The sequence below is a fragment of the Euprymna scolopes genome, chromosome 1, assembly GCF_053919585.1.
Source record: "Euprymna scolopes isolate OS-2025 chromosome 1, ASM5391958v1, whole genome shotgun sequence".
NCBI lineage: Eukaryota > Metazoa > Mollusca > Cephalopoda > Sepiida > Sepiolidae > Euprymna > Euprymna scolopes.
The window spans coordinates 132,764,144-132,788,363 of NC_136482.1; the positions used below are offsets into that span (position 1 = coordinate 132,764,144).

At 36.4% G+C, this 24,220-nt stretch overlaps 1 protein-coding gene across 1 annotated transcript in view; it reads left to right on the forward strand.

Annotated features, from left to right (window-relative positions):
* The window catches only part of LOC145269469 (tyrosine aminotransferase-like), a 155,392-nt gene that overhangs the window by 81,745 nt on the left and 49,427 nt on the right, over positions 1-24,220 (forward strand). The window lies entirely within an intron of this gene.

Here is a 24,220-nt window from a genome sequence, read left to right on the forward strand (position 1 = left end):
TTACTTATTTGGACTATGTGTATACCTCAGAGAGCTTCGCAACATGCTTGAAAACAGAATTCCACCATGTATCACAGTTTTCAGCTGTCAAGAGCGGTATGCAAGTCTCAACTCTTATGTGGTCGGCTCATCTGTTTGATTGTCATCCCCTTGATCTTTCTTGAATAAAATCTTGTTGGTATGATTTCTTTACATAGTTGTGTCTGGTAGCCTGTAAACATTTTTTTGTCATAATAAATAACAGTAAATCTCTGTAATAATAATAATAATAATAATAATAATAATAATAATAATAATAATACAATGCAAAAAGATCAGGGTCTGTTTCTTTCTCAACTAAACATAACTTTGATACATATCCATCAAATTTTTTTTTTTATTTTATTTTATTAGAAATCATCTATAAAATCAATTTCGGTTCAAGGGATTTTTTTTTTTTTTTTCACTAAATGAAACAAATATTTCAGTCAATACCCGACCATCATCAGCGAATTATAGATATAGATTTTTTTTCTTTTTCTCATTGTCAATAGGTAACGAGTTCGCTTGTTGTTAAACAGAGACTGCATTAATGTCTATTCTAAGTGTTGATATCACGCTGGTACATGTTTGAATTAATAAATCAATATTTCTAGATTTAAGATGGTCGAGTATCGACTGAACATTTGATTTGTGTTTCATTTATTGAAAAAAAAAAACATCTTTTGACACTGAAATTGGCTTTATAAATGTTTCCGATGTCTTTAAAATGTAGAAATATTGGATTTATTGATTTCTTTTATTTACTATTAACGACACAGAGAAATTGGGATTTATTATGTTCAAATTTGTTTGTTTTTTTAAATATTTGTATGTTTTCTGACCACACTTTTTCATTATGTTTGATATCTAGGCTTAAAAAGTCAAATAAAGAACGTTAATTCTTACTAAAAGAATAAAAGTTATTCTTAGCTGATTTTTCTTTGTATTTAAGAATGTTTCCATATTAGCAAACTGCTGATTAAGTATCATTTTAAATAAATTGTAGTGAAATATGTTATTTCATGGCCAATAATATAGAACAAAAATAAAAAATGAAAATTGCCTAGTTTGATTCAGATTAATAAGCTATTAAAGTAGAACGCATATAGGGACCTTAACAATGAAGGGGTGGGATTTTGGTGCTTGTTTGAGATATTTATGTTGTTGAGGCACAAGTGCTATGAGTTCATCAGCTCATATTCCATTAAAATATTTATAAAACAGACACAGGGATGCAACATTGCAGCGATGGGACATAGATTGTGAATATATTTAATTATTGCCTTTTCATTGCACTACCATCGTTACAAGTCTACTTTATCCAATGTACAAGTCTCACTTGCATAGAGCTTTGCACCGCAAACATCTAAATATTAATTTACTTGTCACAAAAAGCCATCATCATCACGAACATTAATTAATGAGAAACGAATTACCTTCCTTGATAGTCGTTCTTTATCAGTTAGCAATCATTAAAACCATTTCATCTCCAAAAGTTTCCAAAACAAAATAAAAACATGGCTGTCTGTTTCCGGTTTCAAATTGGCTATTTTATTTTATAATTTAAAAAAAAAAAGTTATGTTGAGAGGAGACTGTAACTTTTTTTATTATTATAGATTCTTTTAAAAAAATTCAAAAACATGTGCAAGTGAATTGATATCTGTTCCTTTATAATTTATATTAAAAAATTATTCAGAAAAAAAAACAATGTATTGTGTTGAATTTCATTGAAAAGAATCTAAATTTTTTAAATCAATTCTTTTAAGCTTTAAAAGATTAAAAAGGAATTTGCTAAAAAAATTGTTTTAAATTTGTCGTTATGTTTTATTTAATTTTTTATTTATTTTATTTATAATGTGTTTTTAAAATTTTCAACTACCATGAGATTTCCATGGGTTCTCCTGGTATGTATTATTATAATAAAGCTGATTTAATCAACGTTTGTTTCTCTAAGGCTTTTTATCTATATATTTTAATCGCACAAAATACATGTTATAATATAGCATTGGTTCAAGAATTAGTTATATTTGAAAACAAAATTTAATTCATAGAGTCATATTTTGCAATTAACTGATCAAGTGACCCAGCTCTTACTACGTCTCTATCGATCACTTTCACTCTCTCTCTCTCTCTCTCTCTCTCTCTCTCTCTCTCTCTCTCTCTCTCTCTCTCTCTCTCTATCAAGAACATTGAGCCTCTCCAAGATGAGAGCCATTCATTTCAATTGATGCTAGATGAGGATCAGAACGTTGATGATGTAAAGATAGAAGCTTGGTTTTAGATTCATTAAAAGTAACCAGCCACTTTTTCCCCCCATTGTACCAGGTGATTAAGATCAGAGAGAACTTGGTCGTTTACGGCTTTTGATGTGCTGCCATAGATGGTAGTGCCATCAGAACAAATGTCTTTAAATAATCTAATGATGTGATTTGGAAGATCATTAATGTATATCAGGAAGAGAGTTGGATCCAGGATTTCTGCCCATCAACCACTACTCTTATGAACCTATCAGAGAGAAATTATTTAATAATTGAAAAGACATTTCCAGCTATACCATAGCTGGAGATCTTGTGAAGTAGACCTTTATGCCATACCCTACCAAAGGCATTTGATATGCCAAGAGCAACTGCCCTAGAAAGGAAGCCTCCATCAAGAGTTTCGCTAATCCTATGAGAAATATCTGTAAGCAGATCTGCTGTAGATCTAGCAGAACAGAAACAATGCATGTCACTAAGAAGGTTGACTACTTTATTTAACACGGATCCAAGTAACTTACTCATGATGCACAGGAGACTTATTGGTTTGTACTGAGAGGGAGATGAGCGATCACCTGAATTCTTAAATACATGGCATACTGATGAGATTTTCCAGGGTGTTTGGAAGCAATTCTCCTTAAGACAACGCTTAAACAGCTTTGTAAGTATGGGAGCTAGTTCTGGTTAAAGCTTTTTGAGCACTATAACTGGAATACCGTAAGGGCCAGTTGCTTTACTGGAATCATGGTTTTTGATTAGCTTGGCAACATCATGCACAGATATTTGTATGTCGCATAGCGTGTTTTCTGATGCAGGAGGAAATATGAGGGGTTGGCGGCATTGGTTACATAGGGTAGAATTAGCTGCAAAGTTCTTGGCAAAGAGTTTGGTTTTGTCAGATGCTGAAGAGATTACCTCAGATCCATTGATGATAGTTGGGATAGAGTACACACTTCTGTTCAGGATCCTGTTTGCTATTTGCCAAAACTGGTGGGAACCAGCCGCCTCTCACATTCTTCATTACTTTTTTACAATGGTTGCTGGCAGTCCTGAAAGCAGCTTTAATCTCAATACGTCTGTTATGTTGGAAGCAAGGGAAAAAGTGATTTCTATGCGCAATGGCAGCAGCAAATTCTGGAGAGAACCACGGCTGGCTGTTAGGTTTTTGCTGGAATTTTTTTTGAGGGTATTAAACGGTCTATACCTACAATTAATCATTCTGTCAGAACGGATACTATAGAGGACACATCCTTTTTAAACATGGAACGCAGAGGTAGATCAGATATAAATGAACGGAAGCTATCCCAGTCAACCTTAGAGTATCGATATACTGTATGATGGAGAGGTACGTCTGAGGACTTATTACATTTCATTTTTATCTTAACTGATACAACAAAGTAGTCAGAAGATCCCAGTAGAGACAGAACAGAAGATGAACATAGCTCAGGGAAAGTTGTGAGAAAAAGGTCTAAAAGACTTGCATACTTGTGAGGAAAAGAATTAGGAGACTTGTATACTGATCGCCAGTATTGGACATACGGGTGGGTTCGTGAACAATCTGAGTGAGGTCATAAGCAATTGAGAAATCGTGACAGAACCTCCCTTCATCATCTGTCTTGTTTGAATGGGTTAACCATTCCACATTGTAAACACTGAAGTCTCCACAGACGTGAATGTTAGCTGAAGGATGAGCAGATAGGATGTGGTCAATTTTCTCAGATATGCTCTTAAAGATAGTAACTCCACTGTCATGGGGGTGATAAAAGGCAAATATAAATGCAGTGGTGTGAGCAAGTGCAGCCCAGAAGCACATATAGGGTAAGTTAGGATCTTCTCTGGAGATGTTCCTACCACATGAAAAGCCATCTTTAATGTAGGCACATATTCCATGACCATGGTGATCTTGGGGGTCAGATTTGAATGTTAAGTTAAAGTATCCTTTAATTACAAACTCTTATAGGGAAATAGTCGGTCCAATGCCAGTTTCACTTAGGAATAATAGATTTGGTTTAGTCTCCTGTAATTGGGTTTCAACCTCTGGAAGTTTGAAACGTAGACCCCCCCCCCGATGTTGGAGGAGACATGATAGGGGGGGGGTCTACGTTGGAAGTTGAAGATCTGGGTTTAATCGTGTGTTTATAATATTATATATATATATATATATATATAACTACTGGTCCAATGGATGATCTAGTATTTATTTAAAATTCTTTTTACATTTATGGATAGGTGCGGCAAACGTAATTGACCATATGTTTTTACTAAATGTAAAGTTTGCTTCTTCAAAACAAAAAATTGTTTATAAGTTCTCAATAAAACATTTACTATTATTTTCTAAGAAGATAATAACAAGGTTGTTTAGCAACAAGGATATGAACGCTTGGATAGCTCGAGATGTAGGAAGATAAACTGTTTTACTATTGGTTAAAAGATTAAACGCAAAATGGATGAAAAAAGAAAGCAATATCTTGAAATGTGGTAGATAGTTGCTACTTTTTGTCTGTTTGTTTATTAAGCGATTACAGCAAGGCTCAGTGTGTTGCATACGAAATCAGAGAAGGTTTGGTTGAGAACACACAAAGGAATAGTGCGAAAATAACGTTGCCACTTTTACTCAATTGATTTGTGGTTTCGTGTCTGACACATCTTTGCTTGCCATGTGCAGAGGCAAAAACGACCACACGATGATGGATCCTGATGATTTCCAGTAGAGCCCTGTTAGCTAAACTGTGGCTCTAATATCGCTTAATGAGTGACCTTGCTAGGAATAGAACTGTCAGAAACCATAGCTCTAACACTTGTTACCACCACCTTTTAGAATGGTTGAATTTTAGGGGGTTAGTTGTTGAATATTCCTTGACTGAGGTGTGTTTTGGGGCGTGAGGTTTTAAATCGTTCCTAGGTGTAATGTTTATGCAGTATGATTGCCGAAAGGTAGGCTAGGGCTTAAAAAGATAGTTGATTGACTGCTGGAGTGGGAATGATTTCAAATTAGATTTAGTTGCACCAAGATGCATTAAGTAAGTAAATAAAACACATTTTAGGTTGAAATCATCCTCTTCTTCAAGCCACTTATACATAACTGGAAGAATATCCATTTATGTCTATATTCTTATTAATATCATTTTCGACCAGTGTAGAGCGTTTCGTGCATTCTTCCATTCCAAATTTAAAAAAAAAAAAAAACGTTTCTATTCTTTCTCTAGTCTATCGTCACTTTCATGGATCCATGAAAAGTATTCAACTGAGCTCCTATTACTGGTTCCTCTTTGTAAGACATTCACAAGAACTCATCTTTCTACCAAAAACTGCTAAGAACTTTATCTTTGTCCATCGTGCGCCGAGTTACATACAAAATTTCCATAAACAGAGTTTTTTCAAGATCATCGTGTCTGTGGAATACACTATCATGTGAATGCTTCCTTGTAGACCACAACATGGTCGTCTTCAAATTCAATGTTACAAAGACTTGTTCATAAATTGTCCCCATGGGTAACCAAACTTTGTTCATTCCATTCATCATTTTCAGTCCTCTGATAATATTCTTCATCATTAAACTGACAATCCATCTCGTTAACCCTTATCCTCGAATGGCTGTTGACCTTTATAAGTGGTGTCTGATTGTGAAAAAAATTATATCTGAAAAGAAATGCAAAGACATTTTAGAGTGTTTTATTGATACGTATGCAGTTTTCAATGTATATGATGTATTTCATATATAACAACCTAATCTATATATACAAAAGGAAGTTGTCTGAGTGTTTGGATGTCCAGCTAAAACTTTAAAATACACAACAAAATCCTACAAAGATGATATTTTTAATCAGTATAACCCCGGAAAAATCGTATCTAAAATTCAGATAAAAAAGATTCATTTCCTGGGAGTCAAATGGTCATTTATATCTTTTAATATTATCAAGAATTAAACACAATTTTTAATGTTATCATGTATCAATACGGCCCAGAAAATGAGTTAGCATCAACTTTACATTTAATTCATCATTTCCTAATTAGTGTCATTCTTCTACAAGCAATAGAGGTAGTAGAAATTAGTTTTAGTAGTACTCTGGAGCAGTGGCTTAGCAAAGGGGGTGGAGAGTGGGGTCCACCCCAGGCGGCATGTGCCAGGAGGTAAAAATAGAAAAAATTAAAATAATAAAAAGTTAACAAAAACTCTGAAATTTTATACCAAAATGAGTTTTTAATGTCGTAATATGTTTTTTGTGTTTTATGTGTATAATACTGTTTTTAAACGAATTTTGGATCCTTGATTGTAATTCCATGAAAATGAATATTTTGAGGAGTTTCTGGAATTTTGAAGGTTAACAGATTATCAATGGCCAGCGGATGATAGGGGGGGGGGGAGCAAATCTTATGACCGCCACTAGTAGCAAAAATATTTGCTACACCATTGCTCTGGAGGCATTCTTAATTGCATTTGGCACTTTCAGTAGCACTCTGAAGGCATATAAAGGAATACAGGGTGACCAAAAAAAAAACAAAAGTTAAATGGAGGCCATCTAGAACATATGCTGTAGAACAGAAAAAAAGGCCAAAGACCCTTGTGTTTTGATGTGATATTTTGAATATAATAAACTAGTTATGACCAAAGTTTCATTTAATTTGGACAAAACACTAAGAAACGGGGCCTAATTTGAGTTGAGGCCCGTTTTTTGGGGTCACTCTGTATAAAGGAATTTCTCTTCAAGGGATGCGGTGAGAAACTTAACACTATTTAATACCTTCTATTTAGTTTCTTTTATATATATTCCCGGGTACTGCTGATTAGCCTTGCTAGTCTATTTTATAAAGAAAAGTCGTATTTTTGTGTGCCCGTGTGTGTTTCCGGCTAAAAGTCTGATACTATTCAAGATACATGACCTCGGCTTGGTTATAGTAAAAGAAATACTGTAATATTCATTTCCTTGGGGTTAGCAGAGATCAAATGAGTGCATGGGAGATCAGAATATATATATATATATATTTTTTTTTTTTACTGGAATATTGTTAAAAAACAAACAAAAAACACTGAAATTAGGACAGCTGGTCGGTTAGCTTCCTATTTTAAAACCAACACAAAGTCAAGTATCTGCAGAATGTCTTCTTGGTTCCTCCTCTTCTCTTTTCTCTCTCCCAACAATCGAGCACAGCATATAATAACAAAAACTCTAAAGCACGTCTGACAGCACTGACTTCTGCCAACAGTCTGCCCCTCCTCTTAACAACACAGGCTTTTTATATCGCAAAATCGTTCACCTCTATTTGCATATTCTTCTAACTCACGTGATCACTACTCTATAAATAAGAGTCTTGACCGTTTCTTTTCTTTCTTTTTATTTATTTTCGGTGACGACCCGCACGTGGTCTATCCAGGTAAGTCACGCATTTCTCCACACTCCCCCCTGATCTCATGATCACAAACAGGACATGCGGGCAATCGTCGTTGGCGAGTACTCCTTCGAAGAATCGGGGGCAGCACTTCCTCATTGCTGTTTTCTTCATTACCACCATCATTACTACCAGTCTGTTCCATTATCCCGTCTCGTGGTTCCATAGGCGGTGTCTCACAATCAGGGCAGGGGGGCAGTATCCGTCTTTGTCGGGTACTTCTCCGAAGAATCGGAGGCGTCATCTCCTCGGTGTGCGCCATCATCCCTTCTCGCGGGGTTTCGCAATCACGGGGAGTGGGCAGTATTCGTCTCTGTCGAGTATTTCGATGAGGCATTACTTCCTTGTGTCCATCGCTCTCCTCACTATTGTTATCAGTATGTCCCATCATTCCCTCGTCTGGTTCTGTTGGTGGTATTTCTATGCTCACCTGAAGGGGCAGTAAGTGATCAGGATCATCTCTGAACGGTGTGTGATCCTCCTCATCATCCTCAGAATCAGAGGAGGTATAACAAGGGCGGATATCTTTTACGTGACGTGGTATGCCACCAATCAACATGGTCTGAGGACTTATGATTTCGTCTATTTTTCCCCGGAAAAATTTCGTAGTGCACCCAGCATTCGGGGGTTTTATCCAAACAAGGTCTCCCACCTTATATGGTGTATTGACAACACTCACCACTGATGGTATGGCATCAACTCCTTTCACACGCTGTTCATATTGGTAAATCCCATTGGCTGGTGCAGTTGCTGGTGTTGCATTGTCCTTGGGTGTTATATTATACCAGTACACAGCTTCTGGAATAGAGCACTGCGTCCTGGCTGCAATTCTTTTGATGGTGCGGTGACACCGTTCTGCTATACCATTACCCTCGGGATAATATGCACACCGATAATGCATTTTAATACCCCATTCGTGCACGAATTTCTGAAATTCTTGACATCGAAATGTGGCGGCATTATCAGTCAGAATTTCAATCGGGGCACCACGTTCAAAAAAGATGGCTCTCAACTGTTGTATAATGCTGGCTGCATCCTGTCGTGTCAACAGGCGCCATATTGTGAAACGCGTCAGGCCACAATCCGTCATGGTCAAAAAATGTTTGTCCCCATAATGTGTTATGTCCATCCCTACTCGCTGCCAGTTGCCCTCCACCTCGAGCTTCCCTTTTTGCCATTGGGATGGTGCCGGATCAATTCTCTGACACTCTTCACACAAACGTATGGCTGCTTTCACTGATGCTTTTGTAGTTGCAGTGCATACTCTTCGGACAAAATATGCAGTCCTCTGAATTCCAGGATGTCCAATCTGCTGGTGTATCATACGGATCTGGTCAGGTGTTAATTGATCTGTTACAGTCGCGCATGTTTGTTGTTGAAGATCGGATCCCTGCCTCATTGCATCGATCCACCTCTTTGGTACTCGAGTCAAGGTATCAACCAAATTCTGCATCGACGAGACTAACGTAATGTCTACCTGCAAGCTGTATTCGTCAACTAGACACTTAATTATTGCTAGTCTCCTTCGTACTAGCATTTCACTTGCAGCTCTAGTCTTAACTCGAGCCTTTCCAGTCAAGGTGTCGGTTAACCAATGGTAAACACACAATGAGTCAGTGTGGAGATGCACAACATTAGTCTGCCATTGCAATGCGAGATTAAGACCTTTTAACGTGGCATCAAGTTCTGCCAAATTTATATGTTGGGCATCATTTTTCGGACGAAGCCAGCATGCATCTTCCACAACAACACCTAGTTGCTCCAACACGACACCTGTAGCCAACGAACTTGCGTCAACCCATGCATTTAGTTCGTTTCCAGACACTTGCCACTCACCCCGGGCAGGGTCATTCCTATGCACTCTGAACAACATTTCAGCCATCATTTGTTGGAGAGAATCATCATCCGCAACATCGTCCCATCCTTTTGTTACTGTAGTCACTCGTCTTTTCACCACTCCTGTTGCTGATCGGAGCCATCCACAGACAGGTAGATGTCCTACCAATTTACCACAGATAGAAAACACAGTACGTCTTGTTAATACATTGGGTAACTTTGGAAGTGGGCTCCCTCGCTTCCATCGCAACGTATTGCCCTCCTCCCAGACCTTGAGGCCTAGCACGGGCACTCCATCCTTTAGGCGCTTAGGGTCTTTGCTTATTAACCCAAACGCTTTCAGTTTTATTCGAACTGCATCCGCAGACATTATGTCCTCATTAACATAGATGTCATCTATGTAGGCTGAAACAGCTTTTGCTGTGGTCTCATCCTGCATCAAAACAGTTTTAATAATGGTTGTCATAATCAAGGGTGCTACGTTTAGGCCAAAACCCAAACATGTCAAACAATATAGTTTTCCCTTGAGTAGTACTGTCTGAAACGGCCATAATGACTCATGGACACGTATCTGCAGGTAGGCCCTCTTTAGATCCAGAAGTGCTACATTGCTCCCTTTTTGACGCCACTCTCTCAGTTTAGCAACGCACACATCTGCGTTTCCGGTAAACGCATCAACATGCCGATTCAACTCTCGGTAATCCATTACGGGACGAATTTTTTCTTTGGTAGGTTGTTCAACAGCCATGAGCGGAATTAATCCCTTGGGTGGTCCCAGACGTTCCTGTGGGTATGGTATTAACCAACCATTGTCAATCCACATCTGAAGTTCTTCTTCATATGCGGCCCTATTCTTGGTAGAAACTGCATACTCTGGAATCGTGTTGCACAGCCGATCTGGTTCCTGGCCCATGGCCCATTTCCACTTTGCAGTCCACACCCTTTCGTTGTCATCAAATGTAGCACAGAAGTCCTTTTCTTCAATCGACATGGCTGCAAAGACGTCTTTCCCTTCTCCAAGCCTGATACCTCTAGCTGCTGTGATTGTAACGCCTCCTAGTGCTTGTATTGCATCAATTCCAAGCAACATGTCGTAGCCTGCATCACCAGAACGTCAACTTTAGCTGTGTCACCCTTCTCAGTACAGATTGTGACTGTCCCTTCACCACAACATACCCGTGATAAGCCATTGATGGTCATAACGCCGACTGGGTTCCTCCGCCACACCGGACAACAATGGGCACTAACTATAGACCGGGAACACCCCGTGTCTATAAGTGCTGAACACTGCACATCATCAAGTTTAACGCTAATGACAGGCAATCCTGTGTTTATTGGTTGGCAGGGGGCAAGGGTAGCGATAGTACCTTGCCCCCAACTTCGTTTCCCGAACAGTTGCGAGATATGTGCCCAAACTTATTGCAGCGATAGCATTGCACTGGTCTCTTTGATTGTGGATATACACCTCTCCTATCACTCCGGCACTCTTTAGCAAAATGATTGGCCTCCCCACATTTATAGCACACTGGGGTGGCATGCTTATTACTATCTGGAAGAGAGTCCACATTGCCTCCATGTCGAAAACGAGCTGCTGCTGCAATTGGTTCCTGTTCCTTACAGATGTTTCGAGCTCGGGCCAATAACTCATCAGTTGACAATTCATCGATTCTTGATGATGCCCGCAACAGTTTACTGACCTCCTCGGGTAGGCCTACCAAAAAGCACAGCTTAATATTTTATCGTTGACCCCACCAAACGGTACAGATAATTTTCGCAGGTCGGCTAGGTACACGTCGACTGTTTCCTTGGGTTGAAGTGTCCGGCTCGTGAACTGTTGCCACGCAACAAATGGATCTGTACCAAACGCTGTATACAGGCTCTGCTTGATTTCATCCCAGTCTGGTTCATCCCCGAGTTGTTGGTAGACTGCATAGGCCCCTCCGGTTAGCCTCAAAGGGATAACTGTGGCTGGTTCTTTAATTTTGCACAGTTTACAGATTTTCTCTGCCTTTTCAATCCATTCGACGACAGCCGGTCCAGTGGTAGATCCGTCGAACTCGGGTATTAAGCGAATGTCGAATCTGTCCATTGTTAGTAACCGCACACCAAGCGCCGAAATAGCTTAAAACCAACACAAAGTCAAGTATCTGCAGAATGTCTTCTTGGTTCCTCCTCTTCTCTTTTCTCTCTCCCAACAATCGAGCACAGCATATAATAACAAAAACTCTAAAGCACGTCTGACAGCACTGACTTCTGCCAACAGTCTGCCCCTCCTCTTAACAACACAGGCTTTTTATATCACAAAATCGTTCACCTCTATTTGCATATTCTTCTAACTCACGTGATCACTACTCTATAAATAAGAGTCTTGACCGTTTCTTTTCTTTCTTTTTATTTATTTTCGGTGACGACCCGCACGTGGTCTATCCAGGTAAGTCACGCATTTCTCCACACTTTCTGTTTCTCTTTTTTTTTTCTTTCTATTATTGAACCAGTTGACATAGAGAAACAGACAGACAAAGAGGGAAGAAGGAAGAGAGAGCGACAAAAAGTTTGAACGAGAGCTAGAGTTAGTATAGAAAGAGGCAGAGAAAATAAAGCACACATACACACGTGCACGAGAGCGAGAGAGAAAGAACATTATGTATCGCTTTCTGCTATGTAAGGAATAGTCCTAATTCTGCTATGTGCGTGTCTGGCTAAAAGTCAGATGTTACATAAGATACTGTTACATCATTGGATTCAGTGTGACCCCAACCTTGTTATGGTAAATTGTTATATTTCTTCCGTCGTAGCACCTAGGGCAAAATTACTGCGTGGAGAGGTAAAACATGGATTACTTTATTTTTCTAATAAGTGATTTTTTTTATTTTTTATTTATTTATTTATTTACATTTAAAGTCTAGCTATTCGAAGGAAGAAACTGTCTGACATTTAGGGACCTCAACAGTGAAGGGGCGTGATTTTGTTGCTAAGAAGATTTGTTCGGGAAATGTACGTCGAAGGGGCATATTTGCAACGAGTTGACCAAAGCACATGCCATTAAAATACTTGTAAAACAAGCACAGGGATACAACATCGTGGCGATGGGACAGGGGTTCAAAATGAGGACTATTAAGTTGAAGAGAGAAAGATAGAGTGGAGAAGCAGGTTGGAAAGAGAGCTAAAGAAAGATGGATAATTGGAAGGAGAGGTAGAGAGAAATAGAGAGAAGTGATACAAACAAGGGTAGAAAAAGAGAGAGAACAGTTTTAAAATAAAAATGTTACATGCGCTATCTTTTATTTTTCTATCCAGCTGGTACATATATTTATTAAATGGTTACATATTATTCGATGTATTTGAAATAATGGTTTAGATGTTTGCTAGTGAGATGGGAGGTCGTGGTTCAATCCTCGGTTGAATCATACCAAAGGCTCAAAAATATAATATTTTATGTATCTTTGCTAAGTACTCAGCATTATTAAGTTAGTAAGTGGGGCAATTCAGGTTAAGGAGTGGCCTCTCTTTTACATGAGCTGTAAAAGCCAACAAAAAGGAAGCCTCTGGGTTTCGCTCGACTAAGATCCAGTTATTTGTATTTATAACTAGTTTATACTTGTTCCTTGAACGGCGTTAATACAATACTTGTGTATGCCATTTTCTATCTTTATCTAACTTCTATTGTTTCGTATTTACATGAGAGTAAGCAACTATTGTGAATGTATAGATGTATTGTTTTTATTAAAACAGTAGGAATTATGATTTTAAACAAAAAATAATTCATATTAAACTCAAGCCAAATACTTTTTATGTCTACTATTTTCTGTGATATCAATGTTTTTGTTATGTTATTATGTCATGTTAATTTGCTTAACTTTATAAAACACATATCCAGTAAAAAAAAATCTTTTCGACTGAATGAGTTTCGAAATCGAGTTTGTAAAAAAAAAACTACTACTTTTGTTGTGTCCTCTGCTGATTCCTTTTTGTCAACCAATTATATGTTTTTATTTGTGTACGAACTCACAAACTCCTAAAACTTTTTAAGAGTATATAGATATAAGCAAATCAAGTATTATAAAAGTTTTAAACGTAGTTTTTTCATAATTTTTATTATCCAAATGCATATTCGACGAGCATATATAACACGTTCGCCGTCCTGTAAAATGTGCACGATTCATTTTTTTTATTCACCGCAAACACGTCACATTGCCACCAAGATATAAAGGGATTACTGTGATTTAGGGTTCATACCTACAGGGTCATCCCAAGTGAGGAGTGTGCCGCGAAATGTTTGTTCATATTACATCTAAATTTTTGCATATTGGTACAGTAAGAGAAACAGGGAGCAGGGAGAGAATTTCAAAGACAATCAGTTCGAGGAAGTTTAAGTTTGAAATTTCAAAATGGTCTGTAAGCGGAATTATTTTGCTTAAAGACCTTTTGAAAAATCAGTCATCATTTTACGTGAGATCAGCATAGATAACTGAACACTAACCTAAAAACTGAATGAATCATATTTCAAAAGAATATTATCATAACTTTAAAATTAAATCGTGAATAGGTTATGTATAGATATGATCTTTCAAAAAAATCCAACGACAAACCGATTAGTGCACGGAGTTGTGGAATAGTTGTATATATCTGGCAAATATTTTTAAGCGGATAACTACAATAGTTATTTTAAATATGTCACATTTTATCAAATTATCTTATCAACTTGATTTGTTTTGTCAATAATAACAAACTTACCTAAAACTCATGAAATGCTGAGTACAAAATGTCATATTTTCCCTTTTTTCAAGATAAAAACACATATTTCTTCTTTTTCTTTTATTTTGTTTATTTTTTCGTGTACTTTTCTTTGTTATTTATCAAAAGATAAAAACAAAGCAAACTTATTTTATTCTGATGTATCTTTCTTAAGATAATCATAACACAGAACATTCACTTAGGGTAAATCCAAAGGTTTATTTACAAAGTGTATAATACGAAAGTCTGTCTCGTTCAGTGTCTTCCGAACTCTCTAATCCCGGAGGAGTATATCTACAATGTCTATCTTATTGTCTGAAGGGGTGCTAGGTCATTCTATTATAACACCTTCACCCAAGCTAAATTCTTCCCTAGAATTTGGCTTTACTATTTAGTTCTTTTTGAGCTTGAATCAAAGCGTTCGGCCCTTTTCCTTTTTCTTTCACTTCTTACAGTTTGCATTTGTGAATTCTTCAATTTTGAAGATTGACTAGTTTTTAGTTACTGATACGTCCCTTAATATTTCCTTGTTGTTTGGAGGTTCAAGTTGGAAAGTGTTGTACAACACTTCCATTGGTACCTCTCGATTTTCCACCGTTTCCATGTATCTTGGTCTCGATTGGTTTCTATGTCTTTTATTGGAAAATGTGCGTCCTTTTATTATATAGACCATTCTCCCGATTCTTTTTGAGACTATTCCATCTTCCCAAAAACTCTTTCCTGCCCGATAGCTTTTAAAGAAAACTTTATCGTCCTTATACGTCCTGTACTTTTCATTATCTTTAATATTTTTTCTCTTTTTTTCTCGGAATTAATCGGTCGAACACGGAGCATACTTTTCTGGCAAACATTATTTCAGTTGGTGATATATTTGAATTAGTATTCTGGTTTGGTGTTATCCTATAAATTATATTTTTCTTCAGTGTCGATGTTGTTATTCTTTTTCAATGCTCTTTTGGAGGTATCGATAAAACTTTTTGCTTGCCCGTTACACCAAGGGTTATAAGTTGGTGTTGTGACATTTTTTTTTTTTTTTTACATGGAAGTCACCACTTATTAAGGCCCAGAAGCCGCTCGGGGATAAGGGTTATTGCGTGTACAGTAATCAATGGAATAGTGTTGCAGGATTCGTTAATATTGAAGATTTGATAAAGTGTCATTACTTAAGGGGGTGGTTCATCAGGAATTTGTTTATGTTGGACTTGAAGACATCCAAATTGAAGTCAGGAGGGAAACAGGCAAGCGGTAGAGAGTTCCACAGGCGTGCAGTTCTAAGAAAGAAGCTTTGTTCATGGAATGTATGTTTTGATTTAGGCACAGATAAAGAGTGGGGAAAATTATTGACAGTGGTTTCAGCTAGACGGGTGTTTATTGTGAAAGATTGGCGAGGGGAGACCAGAAATTGGAGCTCAGACGAGCACTTGCCATGGAAATAACGATAAAACAAAGATAGCCTCGCAACATCTCTTCTGTGGGAGAGAGGTTGCAGGGAAGAGAAAAGGGCATGCCCCACTAAACAACGAAGTCTATTTTGTACTCTGTCAAGGCAGGATAGGCTGTTTTTAGCAGCTCCTGCCCAGATGTGGCAGCAGTATTCCATCCTTGGATGTACTTGGCTTTTATATAGATAGAGAATTGCATCAGTAGTGAGATATCTTCTGGAGCGGTAGAAGGATACCACCATTTTCCCAGCGACCTGGGCAACAGACTTGATGTACTTGTTCCATTTCAGATCAGGAGTAAAGGTCAAACCCAGAAGCTTGTCAAAACATGGAGCCTCCCCAAGACGAGAGCCATCCATTTCAATTGATGCCAGATGGGGATCAGAGCGTTAATGATGTAAAGATAGGAGCTTGATTTTAGATGCATTAAAGGTAACCAGCCACGTCTTCCCCCACTGTACCACGCGCTCGAGATCAGAGGAGAGAGAATCAGAGAAAACTTTGTCATTTACAGCCTTTGATTTGTTGCCATAGATGGTCGTGTCATCAGCATAGATGTCAACGAATGATTTAAGTATGTGTTTTGGGAGATCATTGATGTAGATCAGGAAGAGAGTTGGCCCAGGATGGACCCCGGAGGGACTCCAGCATTAATACTGCATACCTCTGATTTCTGCCCATCAACCACTACTCTTATGGGCCTATCAGAGAGAAATGATTTAATGATTGAGAAAATATTTCCAGTTACACCATAGCTGGAAATCTTGTGAAGTAGATCTTTATGCCATACCTTATCGAAGGCCTTTGATGTGTCAAGAGCAATTGTCTTAAAAAGGAAGCCTTAGTCGAGAGATTTGCTAATCCTATGAGATATAACCGTTAGCACATCTGCTGTAGATTTAGCAGAACGGAAACTATATTGCGTGTCACTAAGAAGGTTATTTATACTTCTCTATTTAATGTGGATTCAAGCAACTTACTCATGACACACAGGAGACTTATTGGTCTGTACTGAGAGGGAGATGACTTATCACCTGAATTCTTAAATACAGGGCATACTGATGAGGTTTTCCAGAGTGTTGGAAAGCACTTCTCCTTAAGGCAACGCTTGAACAGTTTCGTAAGTATGAGGGCAAGTTCTGGTTGAAGCTTTTTTTAACACTATAACTGTAATGCCGTCAGGGTCAGTTGCTTTACTGGAATGAAGGTTCTTGATTAGCTTGGCGACCTCACGCACAGATATTTGTATGTTGCATAGCGTGTTGTGTGTTATAGGAGGAAACACAAGGAGTTGATGGCCTTTGTCACATAGGGTAGAATTAGCTGCAAAGTTCTTGGCAAATAGTTTGGCCTTGTCTAATGCTGCCGAGATGACCTCTGGTCTATTGATAATGATTGGGGTAGAACGCACACTTCTGTCCAAGATACTGTTTGCTATTTGCCAGAACTGGTGGGAACCAAGCCACTGATCAGCTACTTTGGATTTAACAGACTGAGCATATAGCTCTCTTGCATTTTTTTATTATTCTTTTACAGTGGTTGCTGGCGTTCCTGAAAGCAGCTTTAGTCTCAGTGCATCTATTACACTGATAGCTATGGAAAAAGTGATTTCTGTGCGCAATGGCAACAGCACATTCAGGGGAGAACCATGGCTAGCTGTTAGGTTTTTGTTGGAACTTTTTGGATGGTATGAATCGGTCTTGGCCTACAATTAACCATTCGGTTAGGTCTGATACTATAGATGACACATCCTTTTTAAACATGGAATGCAGGGGTAGATCAGATATGAATGTGCAGAAGCTATCCCAGTCAGCCATAGAGTATCGGTATACAGTACGATGGAGAGGTACGTCTGAAGACTTATTACATTTCATTTTTATCTTAACTGATACAACGGCGTGGTCAGAGGATCCCAGAGGAGATAGAACAGCACATGAACATAGCTGAGGGGAAGTTGAGAGAAACAGGTCTAGAAGGCTTGCATACTGACCTGTAGTATCGGGCACACGGGTGGACTCGCGAACAATCTGAGTGAGGTCATAGGCAATGTCAAAATCATGACAGAACCTCTCCTCATCATCTGTCTTATTTGAGTGGGTCAGCCATTCCAGTTATGGACATTGAAGTCACCGCAAATGTTCCATAGCCAGTGACTCACAGTAGTCCTTAAATTCTCGTCCTGTTTACATGGTACCATTGTCACTAACAAAACAACCAAATAACTCGTCTAACGCCTTTATAGTGTTTGCAGCTGTGGGGTGTTTGTATTTATAAATTTTATTGTTAGTATGTCTGCTAGTTTATTTTCTTCTCTTAGTGCTGCTATAACCGTTTTTTCGAGCAATTCTGTTTTACTTGGAATCAATCTGGGCAGACCATCTGCATGTGCAATTTTGTTAGATGGTAAGTGTTGCATTTTAAAATTGTAGTTGAGCAAAAAAAATGTTCCATCACTGCAATCTATTTGCGGTATGGGTAGGAATATCTTTTTTAAGCAAAAATCGACAGTCATGGTTTATGGTCCGTTTGCATGACAAATGATCTTCCATAAATTTTTTCATAGCGTACACAATTACCAGACCTGTTTTCTCAATCTGACTATAATTTCTTTCTGCAGATAACAAAACCCTTGAAGCATGGGCAATTGGTTTAGTAGACCAATCTTCTAATCTGTGTGGAAACATGGCTCCTAACCCATATTCGTTCGCATCTGCTACTACAATTAACTCCTCCTTCGGATCGTAATGTATCTGATAACAAACACTTTTTTAATTTTTTGTGCCATTTTTTATTCTTCAATAAATCATTTAAGGGTGCTCTTAATTCATTCATATTTGGGATATAAGGATTATAGTAGTTCGCTAGACCCAAGAATGACTGTAATTTCGCTATATTGTCCAGTCTAGGCATGTCTTTAATTGCTTCTCTACTGTTTGGGTTATGTCTTTTACCTTTCTAATCAATTATGTATCCAAAATAATCAATTTTGTCCATGCCAAATTCACATTTCTCGAGAGCCACTTTGAATCTGTAGTTTGAATACCTCACGAATATGGATTTTTTGTTCTTCAACATTCTTGCTCCTTATTAGAATGTCGTTTAAGTAAGCCATTGCAAAATCTAAACCTGCTAACATAGTATCCATAATTTGTTGGAATAAATTTGTGGCTACTTTCAAACTAAAAGCCAACCGTTTTAGGGCAAATAATCATTTATGGGTATTTATCGGCAGGTATTTTGAACAATCTTCCTAGACTTTGACCTGCAATTATACCTCTGATTAATCAATTTTTGAGAAAATTTTGCCCCATTCAACTTACAAAAAATTTCCTCGGGTTTAGGGAGCGGATAGTTATGATCTTTTAAGCAATCATTTAGTCCAGTTGAGAAATCCGCACATACCCTGATTTTTTTTTTTTTTTATTTCTTACATATACTGTGGGTGCTACCCCCTCTGAGTAGTTCAATTTTTCAATTACTCCATTTTCTTTGAGTCTCTTTAGTTCATCTATTGTTTCCAGTGAAGAGAATGGAACCTTCCTTTTAGGTTTGAACACCGGTGTAGCATTGTTCTTCAATTCAAATTTCACTTCAATCTTAGTGAAACAACCCAGTCCCTCAGAAAATACATTTTTAAAATCCCTTTTTTTAAATCCTAAATAAATTTTTCTGGCAGTTTGGAATTTCCTATCCCTGCCACACTTACTTTTCTACAAAACGAGTTTATGGGTTTCTCCCATAAATTGAATAGTATCATCAAGTCGATACCAAATAAATTATAATTTTTTCCTGGTATGACATATTTTTTGTTCTTTACTGTATTTTCATTCAATGTCACATTTGTATAAAATTCACCTTGGAATTTTAGTCTATTTCCAGAAACACCTCTAGCAATTTTTTCTGTATTTTGTAACTTTGGATATCCAATTCTTTTCCAAATTACTTCATCAATTAGGGATATATAACTCCCAGTATCCTGTAGGCAGTTTACTTTCCAGCCATTAATTTTGACATAAATATATTTTCTTTTCTTATAATTCATGGACTCTTTTTTTTAGATCCGATGGTATTCATTCTTTCAGGCTTACGGTCTTTTTCTTTTTGCATACCGTTGATTTGTAACCTTTATGTCCGCACTCATGGCATATTTTATTTTTAAAATAACACTTTGTGAAGTGATTTTTTTCCTCCACATTTTCTACAGTATTTTTTTTCATGTTCTTTAACCCTTTGTACTTGGGAAATATTTTTTCCTTTAATACTTGTATTGTCCTGTTTTAAATTCAACAGCTTTTGACACACTTCCGTATTTTTTGTAAAGTTATCTCAATGTCTGAATTCATGATTGATAATATCCTTGAACGAATTTCTTTATCTTTAGCGACTGTTAAACCTTGAACAAATATTAAAAATTTAAACATATCTTCTTTGAGGTCTTTTATCCTGAATAATTCACATTGGGCATTTACTTTTCCTGCATAAGCAATAAAATCCTCCTCATCTTGTTTTACAATATTTAGATACTTATGACGCATATAACTGTCCCGTTCATCGAAAATTCTCGATAATATATCTATCGTTTCTTTAAAAGAAATATCTGAGTTTTTGTAACAGCAGAATAATTTTTTCCTCGTCAGACCACGACTAACATCTTTTAGAAAAAATATTTTCATATCTCCTAAAATATGCTGGAAAAGTCAGACCATTTGTTGGTTCATACAAAAATTCTGATAGAGACTTTGCAATTCCTTTAAGGTATAAACCGACAATCTTTCTTTTTCTGCTTGCTTCATTAATATAGATTGTAATAATTCATTTTGTTTTAATTATTGTTCTTGTAAATATTCCATTTGCTTTTGTTGTGCTTGCCTCGCATGCAATTGCATGGTTTTTGTGAATTCAGTTATTTGCTCCTTATTAAACTTTTAAGCGCAGAATAAAACAAAAAATTCATTGTACAAAAAGAAAAGACACATTATTTCGTAACAATTTAGAACAATTTTGGAGAAGGAAATACACACACAGCAGCAGCAGCAGCAGCAGCATAAACATGTTCCTTTTATTATTTCTTATTTATTTTTTCTTATTAGAAGAAAATAAATTTGAAATGAATTAGCAATAGAACAAATATTTTCCTTCTTTTTTTTTCAGTATGAAGCTAAACAGACTGAATTGTTTCTTTTTTTTCTTTGGAAAAAAACATTTACTTACTTTTTTATGTGTCTTTTTGTATCGTATTCTTCTTAAAATTTTCTTTTTCAGTTGGTTGAATTATTTTAAGTTTTTAGAACTTAGTTCTGTCGTTCGTTCAGACTCCATGGTTTTCTTTTTCCTTCGACCATGTGCGTTCCGAATTCCGTTTCACCTTTTTTCCGCCTCCAAAATATCATACGCTCATCTTTTGTCGCCAAGTGATATATCTTTCTTTAGATAATCATTACACAGGACATTCACTTAGGGTAAATCCAAAGGTTTATTTACAAAGGGTACAATACGAGAGTCTGTCTCGCTCGGTGTCTTTGAACTCTCTAATCCTGGAGGAGTATATCTACAATGTCTATCTTATTGTCCGAAGGGATGCTAGATCATTCCATTATAACATATTCATACTTTGAAAACAATTAAAAATCGTGTTTTGCTTTGCTTCACTATTAACCGTAATCTAGCTTAAATCTTATCTGAAATATCAAACCTAGCCTTATTTACCCTAAAACCTAATCACTACCTCATCCTCAACGCTAAACTCAACCCTAATCTCATTCTCAATTTCATTCCAAACCGCTACCTGAATCTCAACTTAAAACCCGATGTAAACCGATTTACTGTAAACCCTAATTTAAGTATAATCTTATCTGCAATATTAAACCTAACCATATTTACCCTAAAAATCTCAACCGTAATCTGATTCTCACTTCTATTCTACCCTTCTACTTAAAACTCAACTTATAATCAACCCATTTACTAATCTTGATCCTCACCATAACCTTAACTCAAACCATAACCCTGTGTTTCTAACCTCCCAATACGAATAATCTTTGCAGAGTTCCTATATCACTTGTAACAGTTACATAGTCATGATCTGTTTTTCCTTGGACTCATTCGCGAAGTGATTCACAAGCAATTGATTCATTGTTTGGCCAAAACATTTAGTGGGAGATAGCCCTTACACCCAAACGTTTGTATATCTTTTACAAAAGGTCAGACTGAGTATAATGCTACCAAGAAGCATATTTCCTTCCTCGCTTCTAACCAGGATTTAGACGATATAACAGTTTTGTTTGAGATGTCAATGTGACAAAACGTTATTTCTCTCTTACCGCCTCTAGCAATGAGACGCCTCTAGTCAATGAGACGAGCTGAAAATAACAGACTAAATTCGTGTCTATTTGTTTCCGTAACTTTTTCTAGACCATGTTAAATCTCTTGAATACACATGTTGAATAAAATTGATTTAAATTATAGAGAAGTTCGTTCTTTTAATCCAGACTTGGCAACCCTTTTCTTCGTATCAAACAAGCCCAGTAGGATGGACACAGATGTAACTATAAAAATGGCAAACTAACATCTTCTCATTTTCTGTTACAATACAATTTTACCTGAGAGCGTTCCCATATGGTACGAAATTAATATTTTACAAACTTTTCAATTTGTAGAAATTAGTGGTGCACACTTTTTTTAACAATAAACACTAAAGTTTATTCATACTAGATAGATTTTTTAAAAATTGTGAATTTTGTTAACGGTTCCATGTTAGCACATTTGGTTAAGGAGGGGTCACACTATTATTCCTTTAGACTTTATATCAAAATATTTATATTGAATTTCAGAGAAGTAAAATCTAACCATAGTAATATATGTTCAAAAGCTATTTCCTTTTGTGGAAGCTTATGTACACACGTTGAGTACTTGGTTTCTTATCCGGTCAGAACGTCTGCCATGGAGGGTTATTCCTGCTGAATTATTTATGCCGTTTTCACTCGCTTTTTCTAACAGTTAGGCTAGTAATGATAATCAAATTCAAGATTTATTTGTTGATAAAACTTAAGCTTTGTTTTTTATGTCTCGTCTGTATTAGCAATAATGAAACGATTGTAATTTTATTTAGATAAAAACTATAATTTATTTATAACATTAAACATTATTTATTATTATTTATAGCATAAATTATTATATATAACATTATTTATAACATTAAAAATTAATATCATTGAGCTCTACACTCTAGTTTTAATTACATAACCAACATATATATGTATACACACACACACACACACACACACACACACACACACACACACATATATATATATATATATATATATATATATATATATATATATATATATATATATATATATATAAATTTATTACTGTGAGTCCAGAATGAGTTTACATATATTATATACTGCTCTGGCTACACATTGAGCACTCTATTCCGGTTTTTTCACCACTGGTAAATATATATATATATATATATATTTATATATATATATATATATATATATATATATATATATATATATATATATATATATATATTGTTAGTTTATGAATTTAATTGTCAGTCTGCTGCTGACTATGTAGGTCAAACCTCCTTAAATTTACAGACTCGAATCAACCAACATATTCCAGCAAAAATAAGATTGTGCAAGCCTTGTCGCTCTTATTCCCTTTCTTCTATCTTGGAATCTGCCATTGGCTAGCACCTCCATGAAAATCCAGCGTGTTCCAATATGTATAAAATGGAGTGTTTTACGATTTTGCATCGGGCTAACTCTCAAAATCACTTGCGGATTTTGGAGTTAGTGTCTATTCTCCTACGCAGACTCTCTGTCGACAGAAGGAGTTCGTGAGATCGTTAGACTTATTTGGGGATATATATTAACTCTCCCCTTGCCCCAGTTGTACATGTATTTTATATTATTGTAAATATTTTATTCATATTCCCATCCGATTTTTCCCTTACACGTATACCCCATAAGTCTCTTCTTGCAAGTGATTTTGTTTGTTTATTTTATGATCAACGATTAACTCCTGGTGAGTCTGTTGATGAAAGAAACTCTTCGGGTTTTGCCGGCCATTTTGTTTAAAGCAATCTATAAGTTCTGTACCGTTAAACAGCTCTCTCTCTCTCTCTCTCTCTCTCTCTCTCTCTCTATATATATATATATATATATATATATATATATATATATATATATATATATATATATATATATATATATATATAATGAAGATATCAACTCAAGCACACATCCAGCATATTCAGAACAATTGGATTTAAGATGTCAACCAGTGCAAATGTGTGCGCTTTCGTTCCAACTCCAATGATCAGGAAACTTTTCTCTAACCTTTAACTTCAAACTTGCTCTTGTTGATGGAATAAAGATATGAACAAAACTAATTTTTTTAAAAAATGTAAAGGAAGCGTTTGTCACTTAAGCATATATTAATGAAAATTACGAAATTCTTTTACATCCTGATACGTAACAGTGTACCGCTTTCATTTTTTTGTATTTTCCGGTGTATTTTTTTTCTTATAA